The sequence below is a fragment of the Agelaius tricolor genome, unplaced genomic scaffold (assembly GCF_023055355.1).
Source record: "Agelaius tricolor isolate 1412-34295 unplaced genomic scaffold, bAgeTri1.0.p SCAF_9, whole genome shotgun sequence".
Taxonomy (NCBI): Eukaryota; Metazoa; Chordata; class Aves; order Passeriformes; family Icteridae; genus Agelaius; species Agelaius tricolor.
The window spans coordinates 17,539,001-17,564,713 of NW_027269269.1; the positions used below are offsets into that span (position 1 = coordinate 17,539,001).

At 38.3% G+C, this 25,713-nt stretch overlaps 1 protein-coding gene across 2 annotated transcripts in view; it reads left to right on the forward strand.

Annotated features, from left to right (window-relative positions):
* TENM4 (teneurin transmembrane protein 4) overlaps positions 1 to 25,713 on the forward strand; it is a 927,633-nt gene that overhangs the window by 82,872 nt on the left and 819,048 nt on the right. The window lies entirely within an intron of this gene.

Here is a 25,713-nt window from a genome sequence, read left to right on the forward strand (position 1 = left end):
CAGTGCTCTGAGCAGTGCTTAAGCATCCAGATACAAGAAGCAGTGTTAATATTTCTCTGCCATTGCACATCAGCTGAAATCTCTCCTGTATTTTTCTACTAGGAAATTTTCAGATTTTTTTTTCCTGAAAGGTTACTTCAGTTTCTGTAATTATTCATAAAAACCCACATTTCCACTCTGATGTTGGGCTAACATACCCCTCACTGCTGCCTGCTAACACTGGTTCTTGATTCTGATCTGATTCCCTTCCTCACTGAGATTCTTCCTTCTTGTTATTTGCTAGAACTTGAATATGGCATCAAACAACTGATGAGAAACATGAGATTCTGGAGGGAATATGACAGCTAATGTCCTGGTTTTTGCTGGGATAGAGTTAATTTTCTTCTAAAGTAGCTGATATTGTGTGGTAGGGTTTGGGCTTAGTATGAAAACAGTGTTGCTAACACACTGATGTTTCAGTCTTTGCTAAGTTGTGCTAACCCTAAATGCAGCTTCCCATGCACAGGTGCACAAGAGGCTGTGAGGGAGCATGACCAGGACAGCTGACCCAAAGTGGCCAAAGGGATATTCCACACCATAGAACATCACATCAGTATATAAACTGAGAGGAGTTGGTCAATTGCTGCTGGGGATGAACTGGGCATTTGTCAGTGGGTGAGCAGTGGTATTATGCATCCCTTGTCTGTCTGGGGTTTTAGTCCTCTCTTTCATTTTTTCCCTGTTTTTTGTTTTTATTATTATTATAATCATCATCATTATTATTTTTCTGTTTCAATAATACATCGCTATCATTAGTATTCTTTTTAAATTTCAATTTTAAATTTCTTATCTGAAATCACTGATTTTACCTGTTTCTCCAATTCTTCTCATCCCCCTGGAGGTGGAATAGAGACAGTGGCTGCATGGTACACAGTTGCCATCTGGAGTTAAAACATGACATTAAATGAGAACTAATGCAGAAACTTCTTTTCTCTTGTGATATGGAACAGCTTTTTCTCCCTGTCAGATGCTTCACATCTGTCATAGACTATTTGATACCCCTGCATCCATCACATACTCTGTCTTAGATCAAATGCCATGCAGTTCACATCATTTCAATTCATCACAAAGCCAAATATGTGTCTACACGGGGACCAGGAAATACAAGCTAACAAATCCAACTAAATATAGTGAAGTCTTTGACACTTCTGTTGGTCTGTGCTCCAGGAGCAAACAGGGGTTTCACAAGTTTCTTGGTGTGGAAACCTTTCAAAGGAAATTTAACCCAGCTACAGAAAAATCCAAGTACCTCTGGTCATGTGAAGATGCTTTCACCTTTTCATTCACTTATTCTTTCCTTATAGTTTGATTATAGCTCAGGTAGCTCTGGGAGAAACACTAAGTTTCCTCTTAAGTTTTTCTGGAATTCCATACTGAGGGGATTCCCTGGAATGTCTGAATCTGCATTTTGGATAGGCAAGACAGGTTTACACCATGACCACTTTTTAACCCTTATATGGGTATTCTATACTGTTATTATTTTTATTTGAATTCAATAGTCATTGGCAGGAGATCATACGCAAATAGCATCGATTGCCAGGTGAGATTAGGAAAATTCTATTCTAAAGTTCAAGAATTATGAAGTAAAGGGTCAGATTTTTGAAATGAGCTGAGGTGTAGCAAGTGCTCCATAATCTTAGCATGAAATGGGGCTCCCATTTTCATCTCTCCAACAACGAGAATGGAGTATTTATGGACCTTTGACCTTGAGGGGATTTTGAGGAGTTCATTGGAAGAACTACATGCCACAAAGCCAGATATGATTTATTAATAAACAAGGGGAAAGGAAGGAGATGGCACAATGAGCAAGGAGGGCATTTACATTCAAACAACTTAATTTTTTATGTACTGTATAAATTCCTCTGTTTCTAAACCTCAGTGTTCTACTGCATTTTTCAAAGAAAACAAAAAAATTATATTTAGAGTGCTGAAGTCTTTGTGGTCCTTTCTGAATGCCGATTTTAAGGAAAACATATAGTAGTTCTTCCTCAGAACTCTGTGTGACTTAAGGTCTTGCCAGTGTTCTTTAACACGCCTTTGTCTGAGGCATGAAAATCTGCACATATATAGGGAATGTGGGCCTGGAGATGCAGCAGCTAGATTCAGTCTATTTCATCTGATGGGCTTTAAATCAGCATCAACTATTAAAAAAAAAAAAAAAAAAAAGGCAGCACAAAACTGTCAGAACTCAGCAATTATTTGATATTTTCAAGTGATCTGAAAAATGTGAAGTATGTAAATATCAGTGTTATTACCAAAGCCTCATGTTTATATCTCATTGTTTGTACAACCAAATGCTCATAGGCTTTTGAAATTGCCACTCCTGTGCAAGGTCAGTCTATCATCACATCATCTAATTTTATCCATATGAAAGTCAGTCATCGAAGGTAATTATCTACAGCCAACACAGAGAATATAGCACCTCTACAGGCAATCCATCCTAAATATCTCAGATATCTAGTCTTGAAAGGAATTAATTGCTCAGTACTGATGCCAGTATCTCTTCACTATAATCACAGGGAATTTAAGCAATTTGGTTATTTAAACGACTCAAATTTTTTATAATCAAAGTTGAGCAAAATAAATGGCCTTTAAGGCAATTTGTCTACCAGGGAGAGTTTTGGGAATCCACTTGAACTATGTGAGGTCTAGTGATTAGCAAAATCCTTAGCACTCTCTGTGGAATTTTCCCTGTTGAAAACCCTGTCCATTTGGGCCATTGAGGGTATAAGTTTTAGAGGGAGCTTTGTTGAAGATAGCCCTCAGAATCTACAAGGGAGGGATGGATTCATGCATGAATACATGGATGCTAAAGGCTGTTATAAAATGAAACAGCTAATTGAGTCTGGAGCCTTTGAGGGTTTGATGGTAATAAGCAACACCCAGGAATAGCGCAGTAATTTGAACATGACAAATTCTGGAGGTTTCTTTGATGTGTGATAGAAAGTAATTTGAATCAGCATGAGAGTCTGAATCAAACAACATAAGCCCTACCATAACCTGCTGGGGCTGGCATTCTTCTGGCTCGATAAAAGGTTTCTCAAGGCATTAAGTAAAGGCCATAGGGGGTGGGAACATAAACACAAACAGAAGCCACCAAAATGTTAACTCCAGTTTTCCCTTCCATCCCATCTCTCTTCCTTTTCCCCAGAATGAATTTGTCATGAGCTGGTTAACATAATAATGTGTGCTTTAAAAAAAAATATATATATATTTGTATATATACTGGACATCTAACAAAGTTTCTAGGGTGGAGGTCTTGTTAAGATAATTTTTCACTGACTTGTAACAAGCTTGGACACAAATATTTTACAAATGGGGCAATCTCCTATTTAAACACCATGGTTTTGGTCACATCAGTTTAACTCAGGTTCAGCATTCTCTGACAAAGCAAAGTTTGCAGCTCATCCCTGGCATGTTGGAGCTGAGGTGGCAGGATGTTCATCCATCGCCTTGCACAAACCTGGCTTGTTCATCGAGATCAACGTGTGCCATTGCCCAGAGGCATCTTTTGGGGTGGTTTTTCTTCCCAGAAGCACAGCTTTTGTCACATAAAATGTTGAGTCGAATCAGCTGCAGCTGCCACTCCACGCACTAAGATGACAGCTCAAGTGGAAAGCTTTAGCTGCTGAATGCTGCATCAGAACAGCTCAGCTTTAAAGCCTTGAGATTATTTAGAGCCACTGTGTTTAGAACCTTTAGGGGAAGAATACCAGACAAGTTAGATCACTATGAAAAATGATCACTAGGGACCACAATACATAATAAGGTATATAAATAAGTGTCACACAAAAGTGCTGTAGAAAAATGAAAAACAAAGTTTGCAACATTCTTCCATATAATGGCTTTATGGAAACATTACAACATTACACAAAGCTCAGAGTACAATACAAACCCCTGCAGACACTGAAATGTGGTAAGCTGTAGGGTACAGAAACCCACAGAGAAGCAAAAGCAAAGGTTTAATGGTATTTTAAATGTTATGACTACACAGAAGGAGAAATCAGCGATCTAATCCTTTTCAGAATTCTTTGTGCATGGCAGAATAGGCGGGAACTCTGATGCTGTCCTCTAAATCCAGCTGTGACCAAACAAGCACTGGTAAGGGCAGCAGTTAAGGGACAGAGTGTGCAAAGACAGGGCTTAGGATATCATCGAGGTCTGTGCAGCTGTTTCAGTGCTCTTCTTATTGCAGTGCACCACTGGCATGTGCATACATTTCCCTTTTGAGAGACCCCACCCTCATGCAACAAATAAATTATGCTCTCAAAGGAAGAAAGACTAAAAGGCTTCAATGTCAGACTCCATGAATTTGCCTTGAACTAAAATTCACTTCCCTGGGAGGTCCCTGGAAACCTAAAGGAAAGGGATTTGGCTTTTAAAGTAGGGTGCTGCTAGGTTAAAAGAAGTCACCACAAGATTTAAAAGTATTGTAAAATAGCTCAAGCTTCTGTGGAGTTTCATCATCTGGAATTCGAACAGCACTAATATAAGAAAAATAATTTAACAATGGATATTAGCCTCTGCTGGGCAGAACTGCCTACTTTGTCCTGTAACCCTTGTGTTTTTCTCTATGAATCAGATGCGGAAAAAAGGAGAGGGTTCATCACATGAAATTGTCATGGACATACATTTAATGTGCTAAAATTTCCTTTCAACATAGCTATCCTTTTACAACTGAGAGATAACCAAAAATGTTCTTGTTTTAGTTCACATTGCCTCCTGATTATTCTTTTTTGCATATCTTGTCAAATTTAGTCTTGAGCACACATATCTCAAGCTTGAAAAAGGAAAATGCAGATTAATGAAAATTATTAAGCAAACTAGAAAAGGAAAACAAAACAAGGAAATCAAAACACATCTTTTAAAAATATTTATTTTATTGCCTTGAAACAAACCTTTGTCTGTCATAAGTCCTCTTATTAGCCAGCTGTTTTGTTAACTGAAATATTGATCAAACCTGTCACACTTTCTTTGTCTGTCAGGAACAAGAGAAGGTGGTGACCCTTTCAGGAAATTGTAGTGACAGGTCTGTAATTTGATAATCACTTGTTCAGAAAAGATTTCACTTTGCTCCCTGATGTAAATTCAAGCTACTTAATTTCCTTTGATTTTTTTTTTTAAGTTTCAAGATTTGTCTTCTGAAAACTTCAGTTAGATGAAGAAATACAATATGGTTATTGTTTTTTCGGAATACACTAGATAGATTTTTTTCTCTCTTTAGCTGAGGTGACTGTGCTTACTGATGAGAAGCTATTTATCTTTTTTCTCCAATTTCTCATTATATGAGAAGAATGCCTATAGAAGAATCCTGCCATATTGCTTTTTTTCAGACTGGAACTATAACCTGCAGCCATTTCCAACTGGATTTTTACTGTTGATGTCAAAGGGTCACAGGATCATATAACAGTTTGGGTTGGATGAGACATTAAAGGTCATCTAGTTCAAACTTCTCTGCCATTGCCATGGACAATTTCTACTAGACCAGGTTACTCAAAGCGTCATTTAACCTGGCCTTGAACACTTCCAGAGATGGGGCATTCACACCCTATCTGGCCAATCTGTTCCTATGCCTCAGCAGCCTCACAGTGAAGAATTTTAACCCAATATCTCTTTTAAATCTGCCCTTTGTCAGTTTGAATCCAGTCCCCCTTGTCCTATGGCTACATGTTCTTGTAAATATTCTCCCTGTCACAACAGGCTGTTTTGTGGAATTGGCTATTTCCCATCTTGAAGTGACTGAGAAACTGAAAAAGCACCTCTCATGGGTTTTTTAGATACCCATGAGGCCCAGATTCAGGTTCCTGTTTCTCAAGGACTTTAAGATAACCCAATCACCTGCTTGTTCATCTTCCTTACCAGCACTTGAAATAGAACAGTGCATCCTGCAGAGTAGAAAAGCCTCTCTCTCAAATTTTTGAGTAGTCAAATAACTAAGTTAGGCAATCCTTCTGTAATTATTTTGTACCATTAAATGTTCTATCCATCAGAATTTAATTGTTGTAATTAACAAAAGAATTATTCTTCCTCTTCTCTCTATGTCACTGAAATGATCTTGTGCATGCCATTACTTGGCATCATTCACTGACTTGAAGATTGTGTGCCTTCATTTGATGAACAAGGCTGTCACCTTCCCTGGATTTTTCTTTCTTTTTGATATGATCAAAAGTAGTAAAATATTTTTCCCTACAGCTAAACTACAGCAATCATGCTCAGAGGTTACACACACCTGAACAGCTACTTCTGCAACAAATTTCATTTTCCCCTTAGATGAGCTACATTGAAACCAATTGGCTAAAAAGAAATTTGATGTTGGGGCACGTTATTAAATATAGCCCCAAACTGAAGGGGATTTTTAGTTTGCCATTATACTGTTGAGTGCCTGATCGTGAGTAATGTATGCATTCTCTTCAAGGGAAATACCCAAAATGGTGTCACAGAAAATTTTACCCAAATCCTGCCACATCTTGCAGGGTGGAGGTTCAGTTTTTTACAATCCTATATCAATCTTGAGATGCTGTTGCTTTTCACTTACTTAGGTTGTTTAAACTTGGAGTTTACACCTGATCACTAATGAGTTGATTCTGTCCTCAGATGGATTATCTGAGACCTATATGACTGTATTCTAGCCTTCAGAGATCAAGAACAAGGCCTCCTAAAATAAGGTGAAATTTGAAATCCATTTTACTTGATTTCATACAACAAAAAATTAGATTTTTAAGCCAAGATGAGGTTCCTTCTATATGTATTTAGCAGAGGGAAGCTATTTCCAACCTGAATACTCACGATAATGAACATGACCAGACCTTTTGAGGATGTCTCTGTTTTCCTACTAACCATAGGCAGAACCTGAATCAGAGTCAAACACAGAGTCACACGTGATATCCTGACTTGGAAGGGGCCTATCGGGATCATCATCAAGTCCAACACCCAGCCCTGCACAGGCACTATCCCCAAAGATCACAGTGGCTTGTGCCCAAGAACATTGTCCAAACACTCCGTCAGGATTGGTGCTGTGACCTCTTCCCTGGGGAGCCTATTCCAGATCCCAACCACTCTCTGGGTGGAGAACCTTTTTTAAATATCCAGCCTAAACCTCTCCTGAAACAACTTTAGGCCATTCTCTCAGGTCCTGACACTGGTCATCACAGAGAAGAGATCAGTGCCTGCCCCTCCTCTTCCCCTCATGAGTTTTCAGACTGCAAGGGTCTCTCAGTCTTCTGAATCACACCTAGCTTTAGAAACCTTGATGAGGTAAGCTCCAAACTTACTGACAAATTTTTCCTTATCCAATTCAAGAGACATCAAAATAACATTTTTCACATCTACAAAGTATCTGTAATTCCATGGCAACCTCTTCTGCCAGAATTTTGGATTGACATCTCATCTGTCTGTCTGATGTATACCCTCTTGCAGTTTTGTTATTGCCTCTGTAGCATCCTCAGAAGCTGTTTAAAACTCCCTTCATTCACACTGAAGCAAAGCAGGTGTAATTCAGTGAACAAAAAATAACTGTGCAGCAGCAGAATTAGGTCTTTTTTAAAACAAACAACTATGACAGGAGTATCAGGCATGTCATGTATACATCCTCTTAAAGACAGGGATGAAAAGGCTAAGGAGAAAAGAAAAAAGCAGAAAAAGTGTGTCACTTAGGAAGGAGTTGGCCAAGAATTTTATCTGCATGTTTCAGTAACTGTTGCTTTTTTCATTTCATTTTTCAGTTAGGCAAAATAGCGCTTTGGTTTTACCATTTTTTGAACTTACTACATAATAGAAGTATTTCTTCTAAGAAGTTAAGGGTTTGACAGAAACCTCCAAAAATATAGAGTATCACTGCTTACCGCTAGATGTGGCAAGGCTTACTGAAGTTGATATTTTTTAAGGTGCAATGTGATGAAATGTGGTGATATCCTGACTCATCTGTTGTAGCTATTAGACTGCTCATATTAGTATTGTGTTCACTCTTTCCCGGTGTCAGTGGAATATTTTCCTCCTCCTTTACTTTAGATAAGCATCACTTGGCTACACTTTTTGTGTAGTTTTATTCCTGGGTGTAGCCCTAACAATAGACACCCCTCCCATTGCTGCTACTTCAGCTCTTTAATATTTTTGAGTAAAAGTCCATTTCCTCCTGAGTACTTATGTCTCAACACTGTTGTTCTGAGGAGTTTTATCAACCATAGGTGGTGCTGTGCTGTAATTCTTTGATTATGTTTTTGGTTTTTTGTTTTTTTTAAGTGGCTAAAAGAGGCATAAAGGCCACCAAGAAAGAATCTGTGGTTATAGTTTTCAGAAAAAAATAATAAAATAAAATGGAAATGTATGGGATTAGTTCAAAACAAACTCAGTGGGTGTTCTGGTGTACTTCTGAATTCTCAACTTCTTTTACTCTCTATCTTTCTATTTATATATTTTTAAGCTTCTGTGTATTTTTTTTCCACCACCTCTGGCTATACTTTTAATTCTGGTACTTACTGGGTAGCCTATTTGGAAGATATCTCACAGCTTGACACCTTAATTTACTTTGTTTATCTGCAGAAAAGCATCATCATAGAAGCTTCTGTTCATATTTAACTTTATCAGTGTTTATCTTTTTGTTGATCTGTACTTATCATCCTTCCATCAGTATATGCTTCTGAAGTTCAACTGGAGACAGACTTGAAATCATGAAATGGAGTATTGAGCCAAAATCTGGTCTGAATTTCTCCAGCTAGGAGGCCAGGGTGATTTACCAAGCAAAAAGTGCAGACATTTACCTGAGTCCTTTGAAACCACTACTTTTCTGTATGATGATGACCTAGAAATGTCCTGGGAAAGCCATTTCTGGCAGGCTTTCTGTTTTTGTTTAGCTGAAATGGTCTGGAAGCACCCTGTCATAAGGTACCACTCTGAAAATTAGTGCAATAACTACAAGTAAGAATTTTAATTTTTTTTTTGTTCTCCCCCCCCCCCCCCCCCCACCACCACTGCACATTCTCTTTAGATTTGATTTTTGACCCAAGATTAATTCATTTATTTTGCCTTAAAACCAATGCCTCCTTTCCCATGTGTTGCAGGGAAAGAAAACCTTGCTCAATTCATGTGGTTAAAATCAAATCATTATGAAGGAGGTATGTCAATTCATTAATGACACATCATTATCTCACAATCAGTGAGCTATACAGTCAGGATCAATTCAGCTATAACACAAGCAAACCACAACATCTGACACTTGCAAAATGCTAACCAACACCTGTGCTTTTTGAGACATCCTCCCATAACTATTCCCCAAAAGTTTTAATCACACCCACATGCATGGGTTATGCAGATAGAGTTATAGAATCACAGAATGATAGAATTGCTTAGGCTGAAACATTTAAGATTAACAAATTAAACCATTAACCAAGCACTGCCAAGTCTGCCCTTTAACCTTGTCCCTAAGCACCGCATCTACCTGTCTTTTAAACCCCTGCATGGATGGTGACTCAACCAACTTACTTGGGTTGAGTTCACAAAATTTCTCCCAGGACACTGTAGTCAGAAGAACACAGCCCTCTCCTCAGAGCTGTTTTCCCCATTTTCACAACATCCCTGTTGGAGATATGCCGGCCGTACCACTGTGGGTACCCACATCAGTACCTGCAGTCCCTTAATTCCTACCTGTGTGCACTGAGACATGCACACACTGGCTGTGGGTCTCTCCTTGCTGTCCCTGCACTGCTAGGTAGGAAAAAAACTGATGCCCTTATCTTTCAATTTTTTTGTTGTGTTGTAGGCCACATTCTTGCAAACAACTGTGCACAATAGTTGACTCCCACCACTGCATGTTGCAGCACGGGACATGTCCTTGGGAATCCTGCTACATGCTTGGCCAGGCTGTTTTGTGGTGGTGAGCTCCACATGATCACTACTGATCAGTTATTTACTTTTCCATCTTTTGTTCGGTATAATCAAAGAAAATACACAGCTCTTTGTTAAAAATTCCCTGAAACTCCCTCTAGAATCACCCTGCAAGACCTCAGTTTACAGAGAATGTCTTGGTTTAATAAAAAAGGGAAAAAATCGTCCAAAAAAACATTTATTTTAAAACAGAGAATATCTTAATTCCTTTTTTCCTTTGCTTCCTGCTTGGCTATGCATCTTCATTCATTTTCATCTTGTAAACACAAGAAAAGGTCCTAGCAATTTTTTTAACGGAAGAGCTTAATAAACACCAGCTGGACTCCAGAGAAGCTCTATTTTGATTTTAAAAAATATTCATTTTGGACATCCCTGCAAATGTCATGGACCACCATAATATTCATGTTCTTCCTGCTTAAAAGAAAATGCACTGATCTGAAAAGCAAAAACTTTTTGATTGGCACTCAAGTGAGTAGAGCCTATACTGTACTTCTGTTGTCTTTGTTGTGGGCTGCCATCATTATATATGAGTGTTTAGCAGCTAATTGATGGGCAAAGTTGTATTCCAGATAAGATAACTTTTATGTGGAGATAATAGTCACAAATCCCATTCTGTTTATTATGGAAGATTTTAATCAAGCCAGGAAACTTCTTGATTCAGTCAGTCATGAAGTAGCTCAATCCAGTGCTGATGTTTCCTGGAAGTGCAGTCAACCTGTTCATCTCCAGTGAAAGGGGTTTTTTTTCTCCTGGCTGCTGTATGACTTATGCTGAAATAGTTAGAAAATATTCTAGTAGTTGCTGAGGCACCCAGAAAGGAAATCTCTAAGGTATTTGAAACCTTATATATGAATTGCTTTGAAGAGCAGAGTTCACCAACAGCCAGGGGAGCAACAGATAAGTTTATGGCTCATCTTGATACATGGGGGAGGTCAGTACCTAGCTGAGACTGTACATTATTTTCTTCCATTCAGCAATATATGCAATGAAAAACAGCAGTGCAACATAGAGGTGAAAAATGCACATGTCACCATAACTGCAGTCTTCTGTGGAAAAGTGAGGAAAAGATTCTTAGGTGCTGGAAGAGCAAGAAAATAGGATGAATAATATGATGCTTATAGGAAAGTATGTGTTTCAATGGTAAAAAAGTGTTGGTCGTACAGAAAAAGTCTTCAAAGGCATGACCTGAAAATATGAACTTGAGCAGGAGCATGTGCAAAGTCTGATGTACAAGAGGTCTATTTGGAATGTCTAGAAAATGAGAAACTTCTATTAAAGTGAGATCAGTTTGTAAATCCACTTTATATATACACTGGATGGGAAAATATCAGGGAAGAACTAGAACCACAAGTTAAATTTGTCTTAAACTGGACATAACTGTGGCTGAATTAGCAACTATGTAAAAAAAAAAAAACAAAAAAACCACAAAACAAATACTAGAAAAAAATCTAGACCTGGAAGAGTAAGGGAGAAATTTCTTCAGAACCAATTTCAAAAGGTAGTTTATGTTCTGAAAAAAGGTTCTGTGAGTTAGGGTGTACAAAGAACTGGAGTGACCAAAGAGATTTCTCTCTGTAATGCATCCCTAAACCTTTCTTCCAAATTTACACTGAATGGAAGCCAAACCATCGATATGCTCATCTGCCAATCTCTTGCTAGCAATGTTTCTGAAGGAAGACAGCATGGGGGAGAGATTCATATGGGTCCCTTGTTTGTGACAGCCTTCAGAAGAACATTTTCTTTCCTTGTATTCTTTGGCATCTGCTGGGATCATAAACATATGAATTATCACAGACTCACAGCTTAGACACTGTCTTGCTGTCCATCTTTTGCATTTCCAGGCACTACATATCAAGCAAAGACATGTAAACATAAGCAGTGGGGTGGAGAAAAATATAAGGGAAGGACCTAGGGATCTGAAGTCCCTCCTTTTATCCTAGTTTTCTGACAATTTTAGGGCCTACTAAGATGTGCAGATTATTAGAAACTCACAAACCCAAGTCTTCCAATTTTTTTCACATTCAGTTTTGTAGTGCACTTTTGTCTGTTGAGCTGGGGTTTACTTTCCTCACTTTCAAATGCCTTTTTCAGCACTTAACTTAAACTACTCCCCTTTTCCTCTCTGTCCTGATGCTAAGCTGATGTTCTGAAATTTATGTGCAATTGCCAGCCAATTACCTTTACTTGTTATAAACCTTTTTCCCCACCTACTTTCCTTTGTTTCTACTTATTCTTGACTGAGACAGAGGTCATGTTTTTTTCATCATATCTGAAGAGAACCTCACAAAGATATAACACTAGATAAATAGTCATTATTGAGGATGAAAAGGTGAAGTTAAGTCATCCAAAATAATTCTACATTTTAGAACAAACTGGGGTCATCTCAGCTTTCTCAGACACGTAGAAAAACTTATCCATTATGGATCTTTGTGGAGAAAAGAAGAAAAAGAGGCACCAGGTCTGCTTCTTTCAAACACAAATTTCCAGATTTTACTTTTTGCTATGTTCACTACCTCCCTTCCTTGGCCATACATTGCATATTTACATGCCTAGGTGGTTGTTTGTCTAATAGAAAATCACAGCAGATCTAGGAACCTTTTTCTGCCACGTTTATATGATAAATATTTGCATATGTATTAAAAATCAAATCTCTAAATCACACAAAAAATGTGAAAATAATTTTTGATCTGTTTAAGCAGTCAGTCAACATATTGCTAATAACATTGAACAGCATCTCTAAACTTCTAATAAATTCAGCTTATGGAAAAGAAAATGCACTAAGAGATTGTTTTCCTTACAGATGAATTCCATATAGAACAAAGAAATACACAGTGAATAAAATACTTTCTTTAGGGGCTGAAGAATTCTTCTACTGATCTAGAAAATTTACTAAAGTGATCCAAGTTATACAAAGATGGGACTTGGGTTTTGGGTTTGGGGTTTTTTAGCATCTTACATTTTCAGTGTTTCTCTGATTTTTTATTATTGAAGACTAATTTTATTTAACTTTTGTTTTGGGTTTTTTAAGTTATGTATACTTGTACCAGCATCTCTCAAATATTCAGCAAACAACTGCTTTCAGTCATGAGCCATCACAGTTATATTGACTGTCTAGCAAACTCTATACCCTTTCCATTAGGAACTATAAAATGCTTTTTTTTTTTCCCTTCTATATACAGGACATGAATAATTTCTGAAAAATGCTTCCAGTTCCACAGCGTTTCAACTTTTAAAAACCCTTATTAGGAAAAATATTTTAATCTTGAGGTCTTCCCCCAAGCACGCCTAATATTAACATTGCTGCATCAGTTTACAGACACTATGGCAACAAGACCTAAATTTTTCTGTGATGATCTATTCCAGCAGAATCAGATATAGATTTCAAAATAATCTTATTCTTACTTTTTCCATTTCACATTATATACCTTGTAAAGAATTGAGTAGAATACAATTTTTGTATTTATCAACAACAGCATCTAGTTTTGAGCAGTTATTAAGATATAGAATTTTCTCAAACATGTCATCTGCCACTCTGTAATAAAACTATGGCAGTCTCTTGGCTGACATCTTAGAAGATATGCACAATTAAATTCAATAGAAACATCACAGGTTTCTAGTTCCTAATTTTAGGGTAAATTTAAGGATAAATTTTTTACCTTAAATTAAATTTAAAGTAAAAATAAGCTATTAGTTTTACTTCAAAAAGGGCCACTCAGAGAGGCTGAAAAATCACTTCATTTTTTTTTCCTTTTTTTTTCCCCTTTTTTTTTTAATTAATTATAGATCAGAAAGAAATGCAGGGTGAGAAAAGGCACAGAGCATAAATATGGTTATATTAAGTTCACTTAAAATTCTCTGACAGGAATCGTCTGCCATTCCTCAGTTCTTCTTAAAGGACATCTTAAAGTGCAAACCAAATCACTCATACAAAATGTTTCTAGACCCTGATCTCTCCCCAGCCACAGAGTTGCTGAACTGTCACAGGTGCGCAGCAAACCAAGCCAGTATTTCAGACCCTTGAAGCTCACTGGTCTCTCTATAGAACAGAGTTTGTGAAATGTTCAATTTAATAACAATGACCCATCATGTGCCACTATGGCATCCGATAACCCAGGAAAATGCAAATCCGTGTGTCCCACATAGAGGGGAGAAGTGAGTATGAAAGGTAGGGCTACTGAGAAATGTAACATAATTTAATACGCTTTAAAAGACAAAACTCCTTGTAACATTACTTAGGCAGCAATTTTGATTCAAGTAATGTCAGTAACATTATTTAAAATCCTTTTAGATAAGAACACCCACCCCCGCACTCATCTCTTCATCAACTGACACCTGTCAAGAAGAAACTGTGGGGGGAAGGACTGCTCTTTAAAAGGAATTTGAATAATGTTAATACATTGCTCAAAAATATTTGGCAGACACTTTTCTTCCTAGCAGCTCTCTCTTTGACCTACATGTGCTTATGCAATACCCTTGAAGAAGAACAAGGAAAATATCTAAAACTTCAGACAGAGTTTAAAATTTCTTTTCTTTTAAGAGAAGGAGAACTAGTGGTAGTCTTAAATTACTTGAGTTTTCCTGAAAAAATAAAGCTGTATGAATGATACAGTATGTTAGAGACTGTGAAAATACTGCATTTAGAATCATAGAATGATAGAATTGATTAGATTGGAGAAGATTTTTAAGATCATTGAGGACAAGCATTAATCCAGTACTGCCAAGTCCATGACTAAACCATAATGACATCCATGCCATATATTCATGTATTTTAAATCTTTGGGTATATTCAGGCATTTTAGATCAATGGGAACATACAGGCAGATGTTACATGACCTTCTAGACACTGTCCTGACACGCTACCTGTGTTGCATAAGTTACAGTACAAGCCCTCTGTTGGTCTCCATGTGTTTGGCAACAGCCATGCCACATTCAACTTCTGGCTTTGTCCACAGCAGAAGCTGCCAAGAGAGCAGAAATGTGCCAGGTGTATGGCACATTTAGAATATAGATATAGATATAAATGATATAGATATAGATATAGATATAGATATAGATATAGATGATATAGATATAGATATAGATATAGATATAGATATAGATATAGATATAGATATAGATATAGATATAGAAAAAAAGGGTTTACATTTGTACTTCTTTCCTTTCTCATTGCCCCCTTTTATGAAAATGAATGCATGAGTAGCCATTTCCTATTCCATCAATCTCTGCCAGTACACTGAAGTATCAAAATTGTTGTGACTCATGCAGTCTGGGAAAGATAAAGTGAACATATACTACTTTGACTTTATCACTGCTCTGTAATTCAATTGCCTATGGTTTTTTTCATTCTCTTTGGTTTTGACCTTCCTGATCACATAGAAATATAAGCTTACATTGTCCAAATGTAGGTGTCTGAAGTTCTTTCAGTCAGAACAGAAAAGGAAGCTGCTACTCAGTACTTCTGAGTGACCAAAATGGTTTAGTTTTATGTTCCAGTGATTACCATCCCTGGTGGTGAATTAAGACTTCTGAGACTGCATCTGTATAAGCACTTAGAATAAGGTAGTTGTCCCTGTCCCTTTGTAGTGAAAATGGACAACATTAAAGGGAAATGTTTGACAAATATTTAGATTTTGGGTCTTGACACAGAGAAATTTCATCACACAAAGATGCTGTCACTACACAAGACCTATGTAGGATTCTATTTTACTTTAGGATTCCCACAAATTCAAAGAAGAAAAGAGGGCATGTCTAGAAGGAGGTTGATCTTAAGGTCCCCTATATTCCTAAGGTTATTCAAGTCAGCAGCACTGTTTCTCTTCAGCAGTTGGAAGCAGACCCTAAAGAAATAACTGTCAATGCAAGTATCTGCTCTATAGGCATTTAAAAGTTAGGTAATATAAACTTCTCTTGTTGGACATCAGCAACTTCCTGATAGCTCTCCAAGGATACTTACACCATGGCAAAGGTGCATAACTCAAGAACAATTATACTGCCAATGAATCCATGACACTGTACGCCAAAGCAGACATGGATATGTGCATACACAGGTAGCTCAGAACACTGCAAATCTTTCCATGGTGTTTGATTATGAAAGAGGCATGGATGTTTAAACCAAGATAGATAGCACAGTAAGAAAATTGTGTTTTGTGTCACTTCTCTTAAAGACATAAAATTGATATTGTCATCATTAATAGAAGCAAAACCCAAGGAAAAAGACTGGAAACCACTGAAGTAGGACAACCTTTTTACAGTGAAATCAATTAAATACATGCTGCTCTCTTAAAATGCACCACTTCATTTTAAGCAGCTTAAGGTATGAATAAAAAGGCCATAAAATGTTAATAACTATAATAACTGTAGCTTCTACAATATTTTTTAACTGTGCGGAACTGTAATGTGACAAGGAACAATAAAAAGAACTTGCAGACATTACTTGGGTTAGGAAAGGTTGAGAGATTTTACTGAGAAAGCTCTGCTCTTTCACCTCCTTGACCTTGAATGAATAAAGGTCCAGAAAAGTGAAATGACCAGGTAGTTTTTTCAAGCCATGGCTTGGGAATTGCCATCATATTTATTTTGTTGCTGCTGTTTATATATACTGTAATGCCTAGAGCCCTCGTCATGAGCTGTTGTGCTAAGCACTGAAAAATACAGATTAAAATGACAATCTCTGTCTCTCAGAGCTTGTATGTAAAATGTAAGGCAAGAGAAAACAGCCTCATGTGAAGAGACAGGACAACAGAAGGAAACATTTTCTTTCTTGGTCAGCCTGATAAGCAATGGCCAATTTCTTGAGGGTTTTTTCTTTTTCAGCAGGCTCAGTGGTAAAGGACCTGCAAGAAAGTACAGCTTTATAGAAGATTTTGGAAGGCCTCTGTCAGGAAAAGAGTCTGTCTGGTATGGATCCCAAAAATGTCTTTTACATATCTGGGAGCAGACTGAAGGAGATAGGACACTGAGCTGTAGATCTGAGCCAATCCAGAATGAGAAAGGTCCTTTGTAGGATATATGAAAAGAACAGAGCTGAGGGAATTTGGACCCATCAGAATCAATGAAGGGCAAAAAAAAATTCAGATATGTTGCAAATGGATAGCAAGCCAAGGAGAACAGGATGTGATGCTCAAGCCAGTTTCTGAAAGCTTGAAAAATGTTCAACATTCCTTCTCTGCTCTGCTCCTTGTGAGCACACAACTAATAGGAAGTAGAGGCATCTTTAGAATTATTCATTATTGCTTCAGTCAATGTCATTGAAATACAAGGGACTCATTCTGCCTTTGAGAATCACCTCACCTATCCAACACAAGAGAGAAGCATCTGGAATGTTCACTCTGGATGGGTAGCTTCACCCAAATTTACGTGCAAGCATTCAGGGGTTGCTGAAACTGATAGGCCAGCTAAGGTGAGGAGCTGGACCCCCATGTCCCCAGGTCCAATTAGCAGCAAGTCTGGGCACGTGCTCCCTGTAGGCACATGCCTGGTCACATGAAACAGCACATTCTGGCAAATTCAGTGTTTACATGAACACAAACAGCAGCAATGTTCTCATTCTGTTCTCTAGCAAGTGGAAAGCCCACTAGTTGGAAAAAACCTTTATGTATAGATATATAATGTGGATCCATTCAGTAAGGGGACTCTGTCTGCCCAGTAGCTGACACTGGAACACCAGTTTCCCACTTTCCCCCTCTAGAGACACACACACGCACACACTGTTAACTCGGTCAACTCCCAAACACTACAGTCTCTGCAGCATTTGGCCTGTACCCCCAGTCCCTACAGCAGTCATGTCATGGAATTGTAGAATCATGGAATCATGGGATGGCTTGGGTTGGAAGGAACCTTTATCTAGTTCCAACCCCCATGTCAGGGTATCCCTTGGTTAAGGGATATGCTCCACTTGACCAAGTTGCTCAAAGGCCCATCCAACCCAGCCTTGAACACCTGCAGAGACGGGACACCTACAGCTTCTCTGGACAAACTGCACTCAGCTGGGTCACACCCCCAGTTACACATAGACCCCACCAGCTTATGACCACTTCACCCTACTCACCAGGTAGCCTGACTTGATATTTACTGGTGATGGCACACTGCCATATGCACTTGCACTTGCTCCAGTTGCTGGTACCAAAACCACCAAACTCAAAAATCAACAGATGTTTCTGATGATGCTATACCTTGGTCTGCTCAGGGCTGCTGCAAAGCAGTACTTAGAGAAACCTAGGAAAGCAATCCATTGTTGCATTAATTCCTCTTGGCCATGAGAAAACTAAATTACCTATTATGACAAAATTGTACTTTTTGCCTGAAAAACTGTGACACAGGATTAGGAAGCTGGTGTTTGCTACTTATCCTCAGAAGCACCTAAGACTGCTTCTCCTATCAGCAGAAAGAAAAAAGTCACTACAAAAGGATCCATGCACAATGCAATCATCTTCCATTCAGAAAACACAAGATGAGGAGTCAAAATACTGTTTGCACCACCACCTTTTAAAAATGCTGAGTTGTTGGCACAGTTTGTGAGGCACAACTTTCCAGAGGAAGAGGGCAGTGGTGCCCTGCCTTCCTTTGGGATATGTTTCTTCTGGGGAGCTAAAGGAAATTAAAATTATAATTATACCTTCTCAGGTGCAACAGGAAAGTAATGCTGTTTCCACTGTCACCTCCTGTTGGGCAAAGAAGTGGTCACAGGAAACAGGATAGATCAGCAGGGCCAGGGGTTTTCCATGAGTTATACTCAGTTCATAGAATCATGGAATTGTAGAATGGTTTGTGTTGGAAGGGACGTTTAAGATCATCTCGTTCCAGCTCCCTGCCATGGGCCAGGAGACCTTCCACTAGACCAGGTTGCTCAAAGCCCCATCCAGCCTGGCCTTGAGCACTTCCAGAAATGGGGTATTCACAGCTTCTTCAGGCAGCCTGTGCCAGACCCTCACCATCCTCACCCTAAACTTAGTGTAGAACAGACCCTGTGCCAGTTCCTCTAAATGACCTTTAGATTTATGGGATCATTAAGTTTGGAAAAGTCCTCCAAGGTCATGGAGTCCAACCTTTGTCCAAACATCACCATGTCAACTAAATCACAGCACCAAGTGCCACATCCTGTCATTCTTGAACCCTTACACTGTACAGGCTTTGCATCTTATAGCGTGGGCAGAGGTGTCCATGGCCATGCTTCCTCACCATACAGCTTAGCCAGTATTTACTGAAATGTGGCAAGCACCAGGAAAGTATTTTTGTGCAGAGCACAGGCAGAAAAAACTGATATCTTTACTGTTTTTGTTCATGTACCCTTTCAAGATTTTTAATCTGTCATGAGTGACTGCATGCTAAATATCTAGGCAGATAGATTAGTTACATGCCAACCCAAAGAAAAGTAATCACCTCCTTCTGTAAGAATTTTTTTGCATGGGAGATTGCAGGAAATTAATTCCAAATTAATTTTTAATGGTTTAACGAAGCAATGTAAATACATATTATTAGGAAATCAATGTGTATATGAATTAGCTTACTTAAGTCACTTTACAGTCATATAGTCATGTAATTTGGAGAAGTTTTCATGATTTTTTGCTGTAGACATGAGTCCCAAGCATTTTAGAAGTGACAGATCTCTTTGGACACATCAAAAGCCATGCTCCAAAATATTAAGAATAGAGGCAATCAGAGATGTTTCCATTGAAAATTCCAGTCTGCATGTAAAGAGAAAAATTCCAAAAGCTGTTTTGGGATGAAAAATCTAAATACAGAAAAATTCCAGTTCTCAACAAAAATTTTCTAATTTGAGGCTGTAACCCCATAAAATAAAGTGCATTTGTTTGTTTGTTTGTTTGTTTAGTTCCTTTTGTTAAAAATTTATATAGCAAGAGACTGTCAATTAAAAAGAAAGTATGGTCATTTTTAAGCCTTTTTAAGCCACATAATTAATAAATCAGAATAAAATTCTTTAGAAGACAAAACTCAATCTTTTTAAAGTCATTCTAGCATTCCTGGAACCACTTAAGTGAAGAGTTCTGACCATTTAGAGGAGATCTCAGCACTAATTCTAAGATCTGTACCTAGATACATTGCAGTATTCAAGAATCGCTGCCTCCACACTTCTGCTATTCTTTTGTTTCTGATGTTTTAACTGCAGAACCAAATGGAAAGGACACATCTCCTTCCACTGTGCTGAAATACCCCTCAGGCAAAAGAAAACTCGGAGGATGCACACCCACATCTTCCCACTTTGAATCCAGAACTTTACTCCCAGGAAAGTGAAGTTTCATAAAACCCAGAAAATCATTTACTAAATGTCAGCTGAAAAGAGTAGGAGGGCCAGTTCTCACCTCTGAAAACACCAGGGGAAATAAAATAGAGCGGAAAAAACAAGTATGCAAATGTGACAATAAAAGACGATGAAAAGGAAATAAGAGAAGATCTGGTCCTCTTTATCAGCAGACAAATCTAGCTGTTATTAGACTAGTCTCAGGTCAGTTGGGATACTCAAGACCCCTAGTGTATTAAGGAACAGGGCCAGCAAACGAAGGTATTGTAGAGGGAGGAATTCACATTTGAGGTAGACACTCAAGAGTGCAGGTATATGCCCCTGCCTAGTGACACTGGGTTCATTTCACAGAACATGGACACTCCAAGAATGCAATTGAACTCATCACACACATCCAAAAAAGGTCAGATGAATCACAGCAAAGAAATATGTCTCTCCAGTGAGAAAAAAATTATCTTCAGTGACCAGCTAAGGTGGCAGACACACCACAGACAGATACTGATGACACCAGTCTCAGCCTTTCATCTTCAAACAAAACAAATTGTTAACTATAACTGAAGTAAAATTTTATATTTTTTTTACAATGCTTTCTATCTTCCTATAGAACTGAACACCCTGCAATTGTGGTGTGTAAAACACCTCATTGACCTCCAAGGGTAGCGATTTCTTATTCAGCAGTAATTAGGTGAGTTTATACTGTGGAAAGGTTACGGATGGACATTTAGCAATTCTGCAATGGGAACAAAAATTGAAGCAAGGAAATGTCTCCAATTTCTGATCAGGATGGATTTAGGACAGATGTAAGTCTCATGCTTCAGGGTCACCTATTCAAAGTTTGCTTAGCGCAGGCGAGCTGTTACTAAGTACAGACTAAAATGAAATCATTTGCCATTATTATTTAATTCTTCATCGCTCTGTATCAAAACTACCTCCACACTGCTGATGACATTACTTGCTAACCCACACATGCCACTGTTCTGCCCACAAATTAAAATATGATGCAGTAGCTTGTGGTTCCACTTTGCACTATTGGCTACATAGCCCTTGTGAGGTACAGACATAAGTCTCTAAAAATAGTATGTGTTAAATCTGTAGATTATATCTATAGATTATTCTTACAAAGGATCATATTTTGCACCTGGGAAAAGTGGAAAAATCCCATGTCTGACATAACAAGCATGTCATATGTTATAAGGGCATATAATAACCAGGACACAGGGGAATGGCTTCAAACTGAAGGAGGGTGGGTTTAGATTAGATACTAGCAAGAAATTCTTTGTGAGGGTGCTGAGGCACTGGAACAGGTTGTCCAGAGAAGATGTGGCTGTCACATCCTTGGAAGTGTTCAAGGCCATGTTGAATAGGTCTCTGAGGAACCAGATCTAGTGGAAGGTGTCCGTGTCCTTGGCAAGGTGGTTGAAACTAGAGGATTCCTAAGGTCACTTCCAGCCCAAACCATTCTATAATTCTATAAATGGATTTTCTGTACATATACAGGTCAACTGCACCTTTGCTGCAGTTGATTATTTGGACATTCTGTGTATTAAAAAAAGTGAAAAGTTGCTATTCTATGTTGGCCCATTACGAAACTATAATTAATCAAGTTGCAAAATGAAGATGAGTTTTCAGTAAAAAACATTTCATTTTACTTGGATTTATATATTCACCGAGGACAATTTTATAAAAATCCTCTTTAATAACAACAGCAAATTCTTTAATGCAACTACCAGCAATCTATCAATTAATGGCTTATTGTTGTGCTTGTTGTCCACAGATGGTGTGGATATACCAGGCAAACTGCATAGTTGCCACCAATTTCAGAAAAGTTGTAATCAGCCTTTAATCAATTTTCATAGATTTGGGGTTTAATATCAATGAAGCACTGCTGTCTCCCTACTTTATTCTCTATCATGTTTCTAAGAAAAATATTTGCTTGGGGGGATATTTTTTCTGGACTTACTGGGATGTATTCCTAGGACACATTGAAAGGATGGAGAGAATGGGGAGTGACCAAAATGAGTCCATTTAATTGAAAGAAAAGAAAGGCAAGAACTTTGTCCGAAATGCATGAACTCAAAAATAAATGAAGTTCCCCTGTACTTTCTTTCAAAGAGTCTTCACTCTAAGAAGAAATGTGTGATTTAGCCTCCAATATCCAATCTTTTTTTTTTTTTGAGTAAACTTTGATGAAGCTAAATATGAATTTCATAGAACTTCACTGTTGGTATTGCCTGCAGCATTTCGTTTGGTAATATTGTCACTCTTCAGAGGAAAAATTAATTCTTAAATATACTGGCTTACCTACTGGCAGACTCTGTCCCCTTGCATAAAGAATATATTTCAGCTTTTACTTTCCATATGTCATTATTGACAATAAAAGGAAAAATAAATCTTATATTTTTTGGTATCAAATACATTCCAAAAAACCGTGTCAAGTTACTTCTGGTGCTAAAGAGAGTTTTGCAGCTGGCCAAAATGATGCAGCATTTGAGGCATGCCTGATAAATCATTTTGCATCTTTCTCACCCATGTCCTTCAGGATAGGCTTCTGTTTCTTGAACTAAGTGTCCAGTATTGTACCAGATTCCCTGGGATATCCCATTAGGTTTTGAATTGCTATTCCAGAAGTTGCCCGGTCATATCTACCCACTCCATGGGAATGTTTTGAATAACCTGGCATGTCTAAAGCACCACTTCAGTATTTAGGCGATTGAATTCTTTCCCCTCTTTCCAATCCAGTGCTGTAACAGCTTCCTTATCAACAATAAAATTTATGAACTGAATTATGAGAAGCATAAATTCACACTGGGTGGCGAGAAGAAACTCTAAGAGGTGATAATCTCAATATTTATATACAATCCATGAAGGCTGGGCAGCTACATCCCCTCTGTCTGCCTCGAAGCTGTTTCAGAGCTTGGAGCACACCCCATGAATATGAAAAGAAATTATGTCTTTCTAATTATTCTTATAGAGTTTCTCCATGTGACATTAAACTGTGTGTTATTGCTGGTGTCTTTTCCTTTGAGGAAAGACTTGAAATTAAAAAAAGAAAATATGATAAGGATCTTGTACCATCATACAAGCAACTTGTAGTCCTGGTTGTCATATAAATTTCACTCTTACTTTTATTCTTGTCTTATGGTTGATTGTTCATATACAATGATTCTGAGATTTTTCATGCACTTATTTCTATTCTGTGCCCATGGATATATAGGCTTTCAGAGTATCTTCAGTGATTCCTTTAATAAAAAAGGTCAAATCAGAGAATTCTGTCCTTTTAAGTATTATAGTACCCACAATATTGCAAGTTTTATCACATGCTTTGGACTTCAGATAGAGATGAGGAAAATAAAGTTATCCTTCTGACCCCACATGCAGTGCACTGTATTTGGATCATATTTGTCCCAAGCAACATATGGATGACCATAAGAAGTGCATTAGTTGACATTTTGTGGCCTGCAATGGATGGAAAAATCTACCCTAATAACAACTAATTTAGCAATTTCTTCTGGCTACGGCATATTCAAAGCAGAGAATGGTTTAAATATGCCCATATATATATATACATGGTTTTTGGTTTTTTCATGGGAAAGGGTGAAAATCTTTTAGAATTATCTTAATAGTATTCACATTTGGACAAACAACCAAACTGTTTCTCATGATTCAATGCTAATAGGCTTTGCTCCTGAGGTGAGAGATTTCTTGGTGTAGGAGAGTCAGTACTGCCAAATACCTTAGTCTAGAACATTAAAATTTCAAAATTTTCCTTTTGTTCCAGTACATGAGACAATATAAGACACATTAAGAAAGATTTCTAATTTTTTTGATTTTATGTGCATGTGGTCTTGTAAATTATTTGCACTTAATACTTCCAAAGCACATACATTTTTAATGAATGCCATCTAAAATAAATTGAGGTTTATATATACAGCTTCTTCTCTACAAATCACTGGCCTAATCTAAGTATGGCTATATACAGCTAGAGAAGTCCTTCCTGCTTTACAAACTGAGAAATTAAAATAAATAGGGATGGTCACACCTCTGGGCATGTTCTGCAACAAGAATTTTTCAAAATGTGTTAATGCACAGAAAAAAGCCATGAAAATTACCAAGAAAATAAAATCCAGAGGCCAAAACTCTTCCTGTTCAACTGTAATCAGCTAGGTAGGCCTAATGACCAAATACAGGGAAAGGAAATGCTGTATTCATATTACTTAATCATGGAGAGTAGGGCAGGATTTGGGGGCATATAGGCCATGGGTGACAAGTCAGCTGTGCAGAACATCACAGCTGGACTCCAGCCCCTCCTCTATGGGTGTCAGGGCTCCTTGTGTCTTGTCTTTCTTGTGGAGAACATCCATATGATGGATGGGAGGCATCCTTTGCCCAGAACCCTGCTGGGAATTCCCTGCAGCCCAATAAGAGGTACAGAGGATCCTGGGATCAGTGTTCAATGTCTGTTAAGTCCTTTCACTGAATGTGGTTGACAAGCAGGAGATGAGGAGGCTGCATTCCAGACTGGTGGAAAGTTATTTCTTCCAGAAGAGCAGCAGAGCTGGATGGGGCCAACCGGGAGAGAAATGGGCTTCTGCATGCACTGGGAGCCACTGGGGCAAACACAGAACCAGGGCCAGAAAGATGAAGAGGACAATAAGGCTCTTAACCCAGAGCTTGTAGAGGAAAGTTGGGAAGAAAGGCGCCTCCCTATGGAACAGATCAACAGAGGGGTGTTTTGTTTCAAATTCATTTCCATTTTACTAAACAAGTTCTGTGGCTTCTCTGTTTTACAAAGTTTGATGATCACTTTGATATTCTTATATAAGTTAGGTCTAGATTTGTCAAGCCCCTTTGGGGTTTTTGGGGCCCTCTGTTTAAGAAGGAGGTGTTGACAGGCTCAGCTTTAAGTCCTGGCTGACTCTGGGACTCATCAAAGACACTTTCCAGACCCAAAGAGAAAATTACCCCCTGAAGCAGGAGGCCATAAAGCCACTATAAATATCTCCATTTGCCACACACCTTTTCTTCTCTCTGCCTCCTGTCCTTTGCTTGTCAGCTCTTGGTCTCCTTTACCTGCCTAGTGCTGCTTCTTCAGTACACCAAGAAGTCAGGTTTTCCTAGGAATTAAGATATAAGCAATAAAGTTCCTATCATATTTATTCTATAGCCTACCTTATAGTCTTACACTGCTCTGAGATAAGATGAATGATTACATAAAGCGAGGGGTTGTTTCAAGTGAGTCTCTTGGGAGCCGCGGATATTCCTGAACCAATCTGGGGTGGTTGCTATAGAGAATCATTAACCCGTCATTACAGAATAAATAACACGAGAGTCAGGAGAAGGTCATACCAATCCTGTCTCTTTTTGTAAAGTATCTTTAAAGTGTCTGGTCAATGTCACGTCTCACCTGCTCACCTACACAGCCGTTTGCATTTCTGCTCTATCTGCTTATCCCGCAGTGCAGTAAATCTGCAAAGCAATGCCATCCCTGTCATGCAGCTTTAGCATTGCCCTGTACCCTCAGTGCCTGCCCAGACAGC